The sequence below is a fragment of the Lissotriton vulgaris genome, chromosome 1_2 (genome assembly GCF_964263255.1).
Source record: "Lissotriton vulgaris chromosome 1_2, aLisVul1.2, whole genome shotgun sequence".
NCBI classification, from domain to species: domain Eukaryota; kingdom Metazoa; phylum Chordata; class Amphibia; order Caudata; family Salamandridae; genus Lissotriton; species Lissotriton vulgaris.
The window spans coordinates 64,131,259-64,145,829 of NC_141686.1; the positions used below are offsets into that span (position 1 = coordinate 64,131,259).

General features: G+C 48.3%; 1 protein-coding gene across 2 annotated transcripts in view; it reads right to left on the reverse strand.

Annotated features, from left to right (window-relative positions):
- TULP3 (TUB like protein 3) overlaps positions 1–14,571 on the reverse strand; it is a 522,214-nt gene that overhangs the window by 3,171 nt on the left and 504,472 nt on the right. The window lies entirely within an intron of this gene.

Here is a 14,571-nt window from a genome sequence, read left to right on the forward strand (position 1 = left end):
CCCGCTCCCGCCTCCCAGCTGCTCCCCCCCCCTCCCTGCCTCAAAAGCCGGTCGCTGCCCGACAGAGGAGGTGGCCCCTGACCCTGCTTGCAGGCCAGGTCACACCCCCCACTGCCGATCAGCACCACCTGTGTGCGCTCGCCCCGCTGCTGCCGCTTCTGCGTGGGTTCCAGACCCGTGTGCCCCTAGACCGTTGTGCCGATTATGGTCTGCCTTAATTTTTTGTCATCCTTGTGAATTTGTTTTTTATATCTCCATTACTGTGTTTTTTTCCTCCCACTGTAATCCCGTACTGTTCCCCCCACCCCCCTTCTGTTTTCTGTGCCCGCTCGCTTACCGTCGCTGACCCCGCGGCCACGCCCCCTCGCCGCCCCGCTCCCGCCTCCCAGCTGCTCCTCCCTACCTCCCCGCCTTAAAATGACGGTCGCTGCCAGGACGCGCAGTGGGCGCGCCGATGGCGCACCAAAGGCAAGCCCGTTCGCGCATGGACCACGCTAGAACCCCATGACCCCGCACACACCAGAACGTCACACTCCGATACGACGCCAACACTCTCCACGCTCTCAACACCGGCCTAGACCACCGCTGCTTCCAGGCCGCCACGAAACGCACCCACAGACCCTTCTCCTGCCACACCTGCAACTGCACATGCGACAGAACCACCAAAACAACAAGGACCGGACCCAACCACCTCCACTGCATACTTCTCAACACCCGTTCCGCCCGCAAACATGCTGTCGAGCTCTGGGACCTGCTAGACACCACCGCCCCAGACGTTGCCTTCCTGACCGAGACCTGGTGGAACGACTCCTCGGCACCCAACATCGCCATAGCCATCCCGGCTGGCTATAAGATCTCCCGCAGAGACCGCACCAACAGGATGGGAGGAGCAATAGCCATCGTCCACAAATCCACCCACCAGGTCCACACTGTGAGAAGGTGGCCTGATATGCAGTGGTCACTATTCTAGTGAACACTATGTATCAGTCCAGCAACCCTTATTGATGATTGGTTGTAAGTCAACCTTATAGACCAGCTATCTAGTAGCGTGGATACGAGCAGTCTAAGGCTAAAGACTCGAGAGGGCGTGTTAAGCCAGCTGTTATACCACATATACCCCTTGAACACCAAGTGAAAGGACACCACACAAGTGTTATGAAAATAAACAGTTATTTATTAAGAATCACAACAGCCCTGTACTCTTTATGAGGACAGGGTACTAAGCACAAACCAAAACTCTTACAAAAATACTTAAGTTAGCACAGTATATACAAATGCCCGAGGGGCACGGAAAACCATATACTTGAAAAGTGGAATGCGAAATGACTAGCAGGTAAGTACAGTACTAATAGGCTTTGGAATCGCTAGTACTTGGCTATAGAATCGTTAGATTACTTCTAGGAGACCCAGGGGACTCGGGTGCAGTGTGTGCACTCTCACGCGAGATGCGGGACAAAGTCTATGGTAGCTAGAAATTGCAAAGTTAGTGTTCTCGGGCGAACCCGACCTGGTAGGGAGAAAACGAAAGTAGATTCTGACCCTTGGATACTGAGGCTATGCTGGGGCACCGAAATGCCGAAGTTACCTAGCCCAGGGGCTGCAGCTGCATAGGACTCAAAAGACGTCGGGAATCCTCGTTGACGGACCAGGAGCCTGGAAGAAAGAAGTTGCTGGCAGGCGACCAGTGAAGAAAGTTCGGTGGATCCAAGCCTGGATCGATGGAAGATGACACCTGAAAGCAGAGGGGACCAAGTTCGAGACTACTAGCCAGTAGTCAGTGGGCACCAGGAGGGCACCGGATGGTAGCCACCTCGACAAGGCGTGTGGGTGACGCTGGGCTCGGAGATCTCACGGACCAGGAGGCGTTGTCGGCGACCAGGAAGGAGGATCGAGCTGTCCCACGAAGATAGAAGCTGTCGGCGTCGCTGGACCCAGGATTGGGCAACAAAGCCTTGGTAAATTCAAGCCCACGCGGTGGACCTAAAATGGCGTCTGGAGTGGACCAGGAGGGTCCGGGGTGCCTCTCTTGAAGAAGGAAGCAAGGGCCAGTCTGGAGCAACCAGACCAGCAGCAGTGATGTCGTCGGGCGTCGTTCAGAAGGCCACAAGCAAGCCGGCTAGTAGCCAAACAACGCGGTGCACAGCAAACAGCAGAAGGGCCCCACGCAGATCGTGGAGATGCAGGGAGGCTGATCTTGGGTGCTGGAGCTGCGCAGGGTCGGGGCTTCTCGGACCCCAAAGCACTCACCCGTGGAGGACACGGTGGGCTTGCAGTAAAGATGTCGTGCAGTCTTGGCGATCGTCGGTCCCTCGAGGTCTCGTCGCACTCACGGTTCTCAGCTTTGCTGTAGAGGTGAGTAGAGGTCAGAGGTGCCAGGGAAGCCGGGTCTCGTCGAGCTGGGTCGTCGGATTCGTGATGAAGGACTTGCAGCAGACCGCAGTGTTCTTTAGGATGGTGCCTGCGGATGCAGGGTGACTACTCCTTAGCCACAAGGGAGAATCTTGATGAAGAAATCGTGAAGTCCTTTCGCAGAAAGTCGTGTCTTGATTCCAAAGATGATCTAATTTGAACAGGGGGCCCGCTCCCATCTTTATACTAAAAAAGGGGGCTGACCCGGTGACTAGGTCCTGCTATGGGTGGGACTAGGAGGGGGGTGGTTACACCCCTCTGCCATGCCGGACTTCCCCAGGCCAGGGGCTGGTGTGTTCCTGGAACTGGTTCAGACCGGCCTATGCGTAGTGAGCACCGGGGTGTCACTCAGCAGTCACCTTCCTGTAAAGCCCTGCCTACCCAGGATACACAAAACCATGTCTGGGATGGTGCTAGCACCGCCCCGGACAGGAAACCCTTTGTCCAGGCCTCCCTCGCTGGAAGGACTCCCAGCAGCAGGAGGTCAGACTCGTGTCTGTGGTGGCAGCATCCATTTTGTGGAGCTGAGGCTTCAGTTAACTTTAACCGGGGTTCACAGTTACATACATGTCGTGTCCCTCTAGAAGGGTGGAATGCTAACCCCGTCGCCAGAATTGGCGAGGGGTTAGTATTCCAATTCGTATGACACCTTACTCGACATGTTTTGATAAAGCAATACCAAAGTTAGCATTTAACCGCGAGGATTATAATGCACTTAAGAGTATATGGTATGCGATATCATGGAACAGCTATTAGGACTTGGTTCCGCAAGCTGCAGACAGGCTCAGCTCATGCCAGAGCACCATCTCACACGATTCCAAGCACTCTGCCTTCAGGATTGTCAAGGCCTGCCATAGGAGTGACTGATAGGAATCTGTGTGTCCATTTTAGGGTTAGGTATAGGTATACTACACCTACAGCAAAGGGTGATTACACGACTTTGCCCCAGCTGTCATGCAGCCAGTTGTGTCAAATTTAGGAGGCCAGCCAGGGGTGGCATAATACATGCTTCAGCCCCTGGCAGCCCTGGGTACACCCATGCCCTGAGTTACAGGGTCTGATAGGGTGGCCCAGTACCAATTGGAAATGTACCTAGGGTACATGGAATCCATTTTACAGAGAGAGCAGTAGGCCTGGGGTCCTGATTGGCAGGGCCCCAGGTCGACTATGTCAAAAACCAGCTAAAACACAGGGCAAAAAGTTGGGGGCAACCATAGTCAGGATGTACCTTCCTACACACACCTCCGCAGACGACTCCGCCGAACACCTTCACTTCCGGATCCACACGGACCCCAACACCACCCTCAGAGGAACACTCATCTACAGACCTCCAGGACCCCGGACCCTCTTCATCGACTCCATCGCCGACCTTGCCAGCACCCACGCACTCGCCTCCATGGACTACATCCTCCTCGGGGACCTGAACTTCCACCTCAAGAACAACAACTACGCCAACTCCACCACCCTGATCAACAACCTCGCCAACCTCGGCCTCCGACAACTCTTCACCGAACCCACACACGCCGCCGGCCACACGCTCGACCCAGTCTTCTCCACCAGCACCCACATCACCTTCAAACTCCACTGGACTGACCACCAATATATTCACTTCACCTTCAAGAAACCAACCACGCACCACCGCACCCAGAACCCACCCACTGACCCCACCTACACAGACACCGCCACCTGAAACTTCAGACAGTGGATCAACGACTGCACCAACACCCTCGCCCCGATCAAGAAACCCTCCATCAACCACCCCATCAAGAAATCCGCCTGGTTCACCGAAGAACTCCAGATCTCCAAACGAACATGCCGGAAGCTGGAGAAGAAACGTCTCGACAACCGCACACCAGACAGGCACGCAGCCCACAAGGGCGCCTTCTGCAGACATCACCACCTCATCAGAACAGCCAAGAGATCGTCCTTCAAAACCCGACTGGATAACGCACACAACAGCAAAGAACTTTTCAACATAGTGAAGGAACTCTCCAACCCCAGCGCCAAGACCAACGACATCCCGCCATCGCAAGATCTATGTGACTCACTGGCCACCTTCTTCCATCGCAAGATCGCCGACAACCACGACAGCTTCAACTCCCCATCCGTCCCGACCACAACAATCCACACCTGGAACACCTCCCTCACCAACCAGCTGACCTCCTGGTCCTACGTCAACGATGAAGAGACATGCAAGGTTATGAACTTCATCCACTCAGGATCTCCGTCAGACCCCTGCCCACACCACGTTTTCAACAAAGCTGATGCAACCATCGCACCCCAACTACGGAAGATCATCAACATCTCCTTCGACACAGCGACATTCCCGGAAAGCTGGAAGCCCGCCGAAATCAACGCCCTCCTCAAGAAGCCCAAGGCGGACCCCAAAGACCTCAAGAACCTCCGACCCATCTCCCTGCTCCCCTTCCCGGCAAAGGTCATCGAGAAAATCACCAACATGCAGCTGACCCGCCATCTCGAGGACAACAACATACTAGATCCATCCCAGTCCGGATTCAGACGCAACCAGAGCACCGAGAATGCCCTCATTGCCGCCACAGACGACATCAGGCGCCAGCTAGACTCCGGCGAAACCTCTGCCCTCATCCCCCTGGACCTGTCAGCCGCCTTCGACACGGTCTGCCACCGCACACTAAGAACACGCCTCCAAGAAGCCGGAATCCAGAAAAAGGCCCTGGACTGGACCATGTCCTTCCTCGCCGGCAGAACCCAGAGAGTATGCCTCCCGCTCTTCCTATCCGCATCCACCGACATCATCTGCGGCGTAACCTAGGGCTCATCCCTCAGCCCCACCCTGTTCAATGTCTACATGGCCCCCCTCGCGCAAGTGGCCCGCCAACACAACTTGAACATCATCTCCTACGCCGACGACACCCAGCTCATCCTCTCCCTCACCAAGGACCCGCACACTGCCAAAACCAACCTCCACGAGGGAATGAAGGCCATCGCAGAGTGTATGAGGAGCACCTGTCTGAAACTGAACTCGGACAAGACAGAGGTCCTCATCCTAGGTCCCACCTCCTCTGCGTGGGACGACTCCTGGTGGCCGTCCGCACTGGGAGCAGCTCCAACACCCACAGACCACGCACGCAATCTAGGATTCATCCTCGACTCCTCCCTCTCCATGTCGAAGCAGGTCAATGCCATCTCCTCCTCCTGCTAAAACACCCTCCGCAGGATCTACAAGTGGATCCCGACCGAAACAAGAAGAACAGTGACCCAAGCCCGGTCAGCAGCAGGCTGGACTACGGCAACGCACTCTACGCAGGCATCCCGCCCAAACACCTGCAACGACTACAACGCATCCAGAACGCCTCAGCCTGACTGATCCTCAACATCCCCCGCCGAAGCCACATCACCTCCCACGTAAGAGACCTGCACTGGCTCCCCGTCAGCAAGAGGATCAACTTCTAACTCCTCACCCACGCACACAAAGCACTCTTCAACACCAGACCAGCATACCTAAACGACAGACTCCACTTCTAGAACCCCGCCCGCCAGCTCCGCTCCACCAGCCTCGCCCTAGCCACCGTCCCGCGCATCCAACGAACAACCTCCGGCGGTAGATCCTTCTCCTTCCTCGCCGCCAAGCCCTGGAACACCCTCCCCACACATCTACGGCAGACCCAAGACCTGCTCACCTTCAGAAGGCTCCTCAAGACATGGCTCTTCAAGCAGTAACAGCACTCCCCCCACTACCCCCCCCCCCACCGTCAGCGCCTTGAGACCCTCATGGTTAAGTAGCGTGCTTTACAAGTTCACTCATTGATTGATTGATTGATTGAACTTAGGGAGGTTCTTTCGAACTATTGTACTAAAACCAAGTTTGGAAATCCTTACTGACATTACCAAATAATGAACACTCTAAACAAAGAACTGTAGTCTCACATCAAGAGAAAAATGGGACACAGGAAACACTTCCAATGACAGAATTTAATTCTAAACTGAACAATGAATTGGAGCTCACAAAAGAACAATTGACCAACTACCTTTGGTAACACTCATTCTGGTGCATACCCTATCTAAATGCAGATTCTTGACATTTAGAATAGTCCCCTGGTGCCTGGATTCTGAATCTGCATGGTACCACAGCAGTGCTGCCTATGAGGGTAAAAATTATTCACCCTCAATATTTTGTTTATTTAATAAACTTAGCTACAACACTTTTCCAACTATTATTTAACATAGTAAGTTTAATTCGTTCCAAATATAAGCAGTACATATTATATATTTTAAATGTTGAATTCATTTAATTAATTTAACAGTTTCTTTTTGGTATTTTTTAATTCCCTGCCTCAATTGTTTCTATGGGCATGTGTTGCAGTAAAGTGTTTGACCATATGTGGTGCTTGACTTGCTCCACAGCCTGACTCCAGGACAACTAACCCTGTCATGACACCTTTAGGGCTGTAGAACAACTTACTTACCTTCGGTAACGCTTTTTTGGTGGATACAGTATCTGCTTGTGGATTCCTCACCTTATGAATATCCCCTGCGCCAGCATTCGGCGGAAACTTTTTCCTAGCACCCCACGCCAACGAGGTCGTCACAATGCCATGGCTCCGCACTTGGCTTGGCATGACGTCATAGGAGCCATACGAAGACCACATCCACGTGATGACGTCAGTTCCACTTATTTTTTCCGTGCCACCAAGACAAACGGGCAGCCTGACCATTGAGACAATGTATACATAGTACACATTATTCACACAAATACACACAGTGTAAAGTGAAATAGTAAAGCAAAGAAAGCAAACATTTCCTATAAACCTACACATAGGCAAACAGAGGCAATAAAAAATGACAATATGAAATAACCATATAAGCCAATACCTCTTTTAAGGTATAAAAGGGTGGACAACGGGGAGGAAGGTGGGTCAGTGAGGAAACCACAGGCAGATACTGTATCCACCAGAAAAAGCGATACCGTAGTTAAGTAACTTGTTCTTCTGATGGATACATCGGTCTGTGGAGTCCTCACCTTATGAAAAGATTTCCACAGCAGTCCCACTTCAGGGGGAGGGTGTCTACCCTTTTGTACCAAAAAATCTTGCAAAAGAGAGCGCGCAAAATGGCTGTTCCTCTTCACTTAGAAATCTAAGCAGTAATGCTTCGCGAAAGTGTGAAGGGAGGTCCAAGTTGCGGCCTACATATGTCCAACACAGGAACACATATGGACAAGGCAGAAGTAGATGGTTTAGCCCTGGTGGAGTGAGCTCTAATGCCTTCAGGAGGCTTCTTACCAGCCAGAGCGTAGCAGAAATTGATGCACAACATGATCCATCTGAATAAAGTGCGCTTGTGCAACGCCTTGCCCTTTATGCGTCCAACGTAGCCCACAAAGAGATGATCATCCTGTCGCAAGTTCTTCTTTCTATCCAGATAGAAACTAATCGCTCTCTTAGGATCCAATTGGTGAAGCCTCTCCTCCTCCTTGGAAAGATGAGGGGGGAAGGATAGAAAGTAGGGAGGGTAAAGGACTGTCCTAGATGGTAGGGAGTTACCACCTTATGCAGAGAAGCAGCCCTGGTCCTGAGGACCATCCTTTCAGCATGTATGGTCAGAAACGGAGGCTTTGAACTCGAAGCCTGAAGCTCACTCACCCTCCTAGCCGAGGTGATAGCCACAAGGAATACGTTTTAAATGACAGCAGTCTCAAAGGACAACTAAGCATAGGTTCAAAAGGAGAACCCATCAAGAAAGTTAAAATCAGATTCGAATCCCACTGGGGCATAATAAAAGGAGTGGGCGGAAACATGTTAGTAAGCCCCTTAATGAACCTTATAACAATGAGAGATTTGAAAAGAGAAGGCTGATAAGGCAAACAAAGTAATGCTGATAAAGCCAACAAATATCCTATAACAGTAGCCACAGCACAACCCTGCTGGGCCAAATGCAACGTAAAACAAAGAACATCAGAAAGATGAGCTTTTAAGGGATCAATAGACTTCTCTCCAAACCATTTAACAAATTTAGACCACCTGTAGGAATAGATAGACTTGGTGAAGTGTCGCCTGGCCGATAATATAACATCCATCACGTCAGGCGAGAGAGTGAAAGAATTCAGGTTGCCCCGTTTAATTTCCAGTATAAAGCACAAAAATTGCCTAAACCACACTTAGTTGAACGAAAAAACGTTTTTAGGTTAGAAAAATATTTATTACATTCCAACCAGGCATGCTTATTCAATGCCAATTATTTTAACTTTTAAAGTATCTTTTTTAACATTGATAGGCAGAAATGAAACGGACTGTACATTCAATATTTACATCACTGTACAATTGGTTTGATACACATAGAAACAAACAATGTCAAAATAATATATAAAACATCAAACATCCTGCAAAGAAATTAATACATAACAAAACACCAATATCATATACATATAGAATCAATGAATGAAACAAATCGAAAGAATGGGGAATATGGTCAACTGAATTACTAGAGATTGATAATGTCTTGACTGGCTAATCCTAGTATTGTTTGTTAATAATGCTCTATTCCACCAAAGCCGCCGACGCGTTTCGAGACCAGGACAAGCGTCCCTGGGCTCTCATCAGGGCTTTTATTCTTTGTGTCTGAAAGATGCAAAGAAAAAAGCGTTTTACTATTTTGATTGAATGAAAGCCTCTATTCTAAAGTTGCTACATATACTACTAGTTTGTGCATGGATAGAATCTACATACCAGGCTCTTTTTATGGGGCGGAGAAGGCTTGTGGGACTTGTTGTCAGAGTGCGGGGAACCAAGGGGATCAATCGTTTTCTGTAGGCAGGCGATTTTATCAGAAAAATCAAGTGTTCAGTTTCCAATCTTGTAGAAAATGGGTAAGCCAACCTCCCAAGGGACCTACATGATCCAGGTTGGCGGATTTAGGGCTGCTTTCCTGCATTACCAGGAGGGGTTGGGGAGGTAGAGGAGGAGGAGGAAGAAGGCTGACATCCGCCTTTACCCCTATGAGATTTGTACAAGGGGTTTTGTTTTGTTGCTGTTGCTGCTAATGGGGCTGTCTGCAACCACGAAAGGAAGACTTCCCGAAGCCACGGTATTGTTTATAGCCATAATCTTTCGTCTGAGACCGCAGGCCCAAAGACTTTGCTGTGGCCTTCCTGTCCTCAAATCTTTGCAGAATAGAATAAGCTTTCTCTCTTAAAAGTCTAGACCAATCAAAAGGCAGATCAAGAAGGTCAGCCTGTACATTGGAGAGAATCCAGAAGACCTCAACCACGCATGTCTTCTTGTTGCAATGGATGAATCCATCACCCAGGCAACAGAATCCGCTGTGTCCAGGCTAGACTGGATGACTTGGCGAGCCGCAGCCTGTGAGTCTGCCAGCATTTCACTCAGATTTCCCCTATCCTCCACAGACAATTAAGGAAGAAGTTGTGTGGCAGAGCCCATAAGGGCATGAATATATCTACCCAACAGACAAGTGGTATTGTTAGACTTCAGAGCCATGCTAGCCAATGAAAAGACCTTCTTTGCAGATTGTTCCAACTTCTTGGAATACCTGTCAGCAGGAGCCTGCGGTAAAGCACCTGTGGCCTGCTTGGAACAAGAAGCCTGCACCACTAAGCTCTAAGGAGAGGGGTGGGATGAAAGGAACACAGGATCCCCTGGAGCAGGTCTATATCTTCTGGACACCGACCTTGAAACTGCAGGAGCAGAAAGTGGGTTGCGCCACACATCAAGGATTGGCTCACTCAATGCTTTGTTGAAAGGCAAAAGTTGTTCAACCACAGAGGACGGAGAATGAAGAACCTCTGTGAGTAAATTAGGCTTATACTAAGCCATAGGAAGCTGCAAATCCAGAAGTTCAGTAGCCTTCCTTATCACTATATGGTACTGTGCAACTTCTTTCGAGGAGGAAGCCTTCTGAGAAGCAAAGTCCCACTCTGGGGAAGTATCAAGTCCACTTGCCTCACACAAACCCTCAAACAAATCTTCTGTATCATATACTTCTCCTTCCTCCGTCTCTTCAGCCTGGTACTGCTCCTCCGCCAACAACCTCTGCACTTCTCTCCTCAAGCGCATCTTCGGTTGCGGCGTCAGCGGCACCACATGTGTCATCGATGGCTCCGGGAGCAGCGGGAGCAGCGTCGAAGAAGGATCCGCTGTAGTAACCGGCGCCGATCGAATACAAGAAGGTTCACGGGATAAAGCAGGGGCCTGCCCATACAGCGTCGACATCCTCGGAGCCGGAAATTGCCAGGACGGCGTTGTCGGCATAAATGGCACAAAGGGGGTCGGAGGATACTGGTGAGGCACACCCAAACAAAGTGATAGGACCCATGGGACCCGAAGGTGCTCCAGTGGGGTACGAGGCCCTGGCGAACACACCATAAATCACATTTAAAAAAAGGGATGGATCCGAACCCGGTGCCGGAAATTCTGGGTACTGTGCCAGTTTGAGGTCCAAACGAGGTACCTCTGGAGTTGGAGCCGCCGGAGCCGCAGGAACCTCAGCATCAGCCGGATTCGACAAACCCTCTGGAGTCGGTGAAAATCTCGGCGCTGGTCCCATTGTAAGAAGGAGAATGAACTGGAGTCACCCGAGAAGACACTGAAGGAGAAGGCGAGACAAAGTTGAATCAAATCAAAATCTTTATTCAAATTCGATCAAATCCATAAAAGCAGTACAAATATACAATCCCAAAAATAAAATAGCCATGATTCCAAATACATTTAAAATGACACTCATTACAAAATTACAGATTATTTGGCAGCGATAATACAGAAGTTTGCTAAGGGTACTCCATTGTTTTACGTACATAGGTAATAACTCTCAAAAAAGTGCTGGTACGGAATATCAGCTCATCATTGTTCAAAGTTAGCAGCATCAAATAAGACTGCTCCAAAGAAAGTGGTCTGTGCTTCTTAAAATATGGAACTAGAAACCATTTGATGTATTTAGATAACATTTACAAAAAAAAGAAAAAATTTAAATCATTTTGTAAACTCATACCATCACATGGGCATAATTTATCTTCAGATCTTATTGAAGAATAACCTAATAAAAAACATAATAGAATCTAACAGTGCCTGCCCTTAAACGGAACAGGAGTGATCTTTCCAAGTTTGTCATTGGCAATGTACGATACAATGGAATTGGTTGTATATACAGATCTTTATTCACGTAAGCCTGGATAGTTGATTTAGTTAACTCCCCCGCCAATCTATCTTTACTATAAAGTGCATAAAGTGCAAACTTTATTTCATTTTTGTCTTTAGGCTCAATCTTGCTGAGGTGAAACAAAAGATGACCTTAACCCACACTGCTCAGTTTATTAGGAACTCCAGAGAGCCAAGGGATTGTCATCCCTTTCTCGCAGTTGAGACAATCTCTTATGATTTCATGGGTTAGGGTGGCCAATTTATTTCTCCAAATAGCCAGCCAAAACAAGGCCGGTCTCGATGCTATAAAATCCGATATGTAATACAAATTCAATTCACAATGACAGATGTACTCTGAAGTAGAGATAGGGGCTCCAAGGCTTTTCCTACAGAAACTATTTTCCTCGGTCTGGATACTGGATGTTTTGCCCAGACCCCATAATTCAGCCCCATATGTTGCTACTGGGGCGCACTGTAGTTTAAACATTTTTAAAATTACTTTTGTGGCACCTACTTTCTTAGGCCGTGGGAGGCTAAGAATAGAATGAATGGATTTTGAGAACTTGCTCGTGGCGTGGACCAAATGTCCACTCCATGAGCCGTTCGCAGCAAAAACCATTCCTAAATAAGGAAAAGTATTAGTGGAATAGAGTCTATCTGATCCCACCGAAATAACACTAAGCTGTCTTTTCCCCGGGCCACAAGACATGATAAAAGATTTTTTTAAATTGACTTTAAGATCTAGGTTATCCATATATTGTGCAAAACTTTTAACCAAACTACGTAAAGCATTTGGTGTAAGGCCCATAAGCACCGCGTCACCTGCATAAAGCAGAGTCGGTAGCAGTCCCCCCCCTTATTTTTGGGACATCTGTAGTTGGCAGTTTTAAAAATTTGTTTAGTCCATTAATATAAATAATGAACAACAGGGGTGCTAAAACGCACCCCTGCCTGACTCCTCTTTCTACCTTTATGTGCCCTGATATTTCCCCCGCCATCCTGATCCTTACTTGTGCTTTTGTGTCGGTATGCAGGTAGGCCAAAAAGTGTACAAGGGGCTCTTCTATGCCATAATCTAAAAGAATAGACCCCAATTTGGACCTATTTACTAGGTCGAATGCGGACCTAGCGAGGGTATATTTGCCAATTACTAAATTTAAGTTCAGGCACTGCTCCGTCGTCCCAACCCCACTTCTAAAACCCATTTGACAAGGGTCTAAAACCCCCGTGTCATATACCCAGTCATTTATTCTATTATATAGCACTCGCCCCAAGATTTTTAGAGTGTTATCTAGGAGTGAAATAGGTCTATAATTTGCTGGATCTGTTCTCTCCCCTTTCTTGTATAAAGGCAAAATAGGTGCCCAAAGTTCAGGTTTGCATGTATTGATGTCTATCGGGAGGCCATCTGGCCCCTGGAGCTTTATTGCCAAGGCTTTGTTTGATAGCCGCGATCACCTCACCTAAACTGATCTCTAGAGGGTACAATTGGCCTGGTACATAGTTGCAACTAACATTTGGAGGTGTTGCATACACTTTGGAAAAATTATCTTCCCACTGGTTACTCGGGATGGTACAGCTTATTACTAACATTTGAGTTCCCATGTTAAGCATATTTTTTACTGCAGACCAAAAAATCGTTCCCTGCTGCTGAATCTGATAGCTCCTCCCAACACTCTGACAGAATAGTTACCTTACGTTCCCCTATAGTGGATTTATACTTCTTTCTCGCCTCCCTAACGTCCATTTGGCATCTAGGTTTTGCATTCAGTGCCTTACGTAAAGCCCTATTGGCAGCTGAACAATTACTATCAAACCACTTGGGGTCCATATCTGTTCTTTGATTAGGGACAGTTAGAAGTGTCTTTATAACTGTACACAGATTGGTAAAGTCTGTGATTATCCCTGAAGTTATTCCCATCTGATAATGTGCATGAATCGATCAGATGTTGGTGCTTGTTTGTATAATTAACAATCAGAGGGGGGAGAGAGAGAAATCAGAATCAGAATGGATTCATTCTCCCTGGGCATATTTAAATAAACAGTTAGAATCCACTCCTTGAGTTTAAGGGTGTCTTCTCCACAGTGGGCAACACCTTTATGTTTTTAGGTCCCCTCACACACCAACAGGCCCCTTGGTGTCATGCTTCATCATCGGGGTCATCGTACCCCTCTACGGGGTACGGCGTGCTGCGACCTACGGAGACGTGGGAGCACTTGTTAGACTATGTGTGGTGTTGGTGAGGGGGTATTTTGAATAAATGTGAGTGTATTGTGGGGTTTGGGAAATAGTGATAGTTAAAAATAACCTGGCTCGTGGGGTGACAAAAAATTATTTAATAAGCCCCCGGGCTGGTGCTGCTAAAAATGAGGGTGGGAGGTCACTACGCTGACAATGTGCGTGACCTCCTTTTTGTGTGCGTCGACATGTTTCGGTGCCAGAAGCACCTTCTTCAGGACGGGGTGCACAAATCCCCACCTTACTCACGTTTCTCTAACTAATACCAGAATTTTCTAATAAAAGTGAGGAAAAATTACAGTGCAGGTAAAAATAATGTACCTAGCAAAAAAAGACGTTGTCTATTGATCAACTGTTTTGGAGTTGTAGATAAACCTCATGAGCCAAAACGTCAGGATCTGGTGTGCTAACTAGCACGATTTCTACGAGGAAATACCTCCCGATCAATCCCTACGTGGCTCCGGTGATAATGACTATGCTTCCACTATCAACCCCCCTCCATTTCAATCTTAAATTATTTGTAACAGGGGTTATATCTCTATCCCCAAGTGTACGGGCATACGCTGGGGAAGACCCCAGTCTGATATTAGCCACTAGTGCATTGTGATCCCCAAAGGCAGTCTCTAATACCTTAGCTATTGTGAGGCAATCAATAAGCTCGGGTGACATAAAAATATAGTCAATAGTTGTCGAATAGTCTCTGCCTCTAAATGTCGGAACATAATTAGTTGTGGGGGTATGGCTTACATCCATGATATTAGTTAAGATGTGCTCACGAATGAAAAAGTC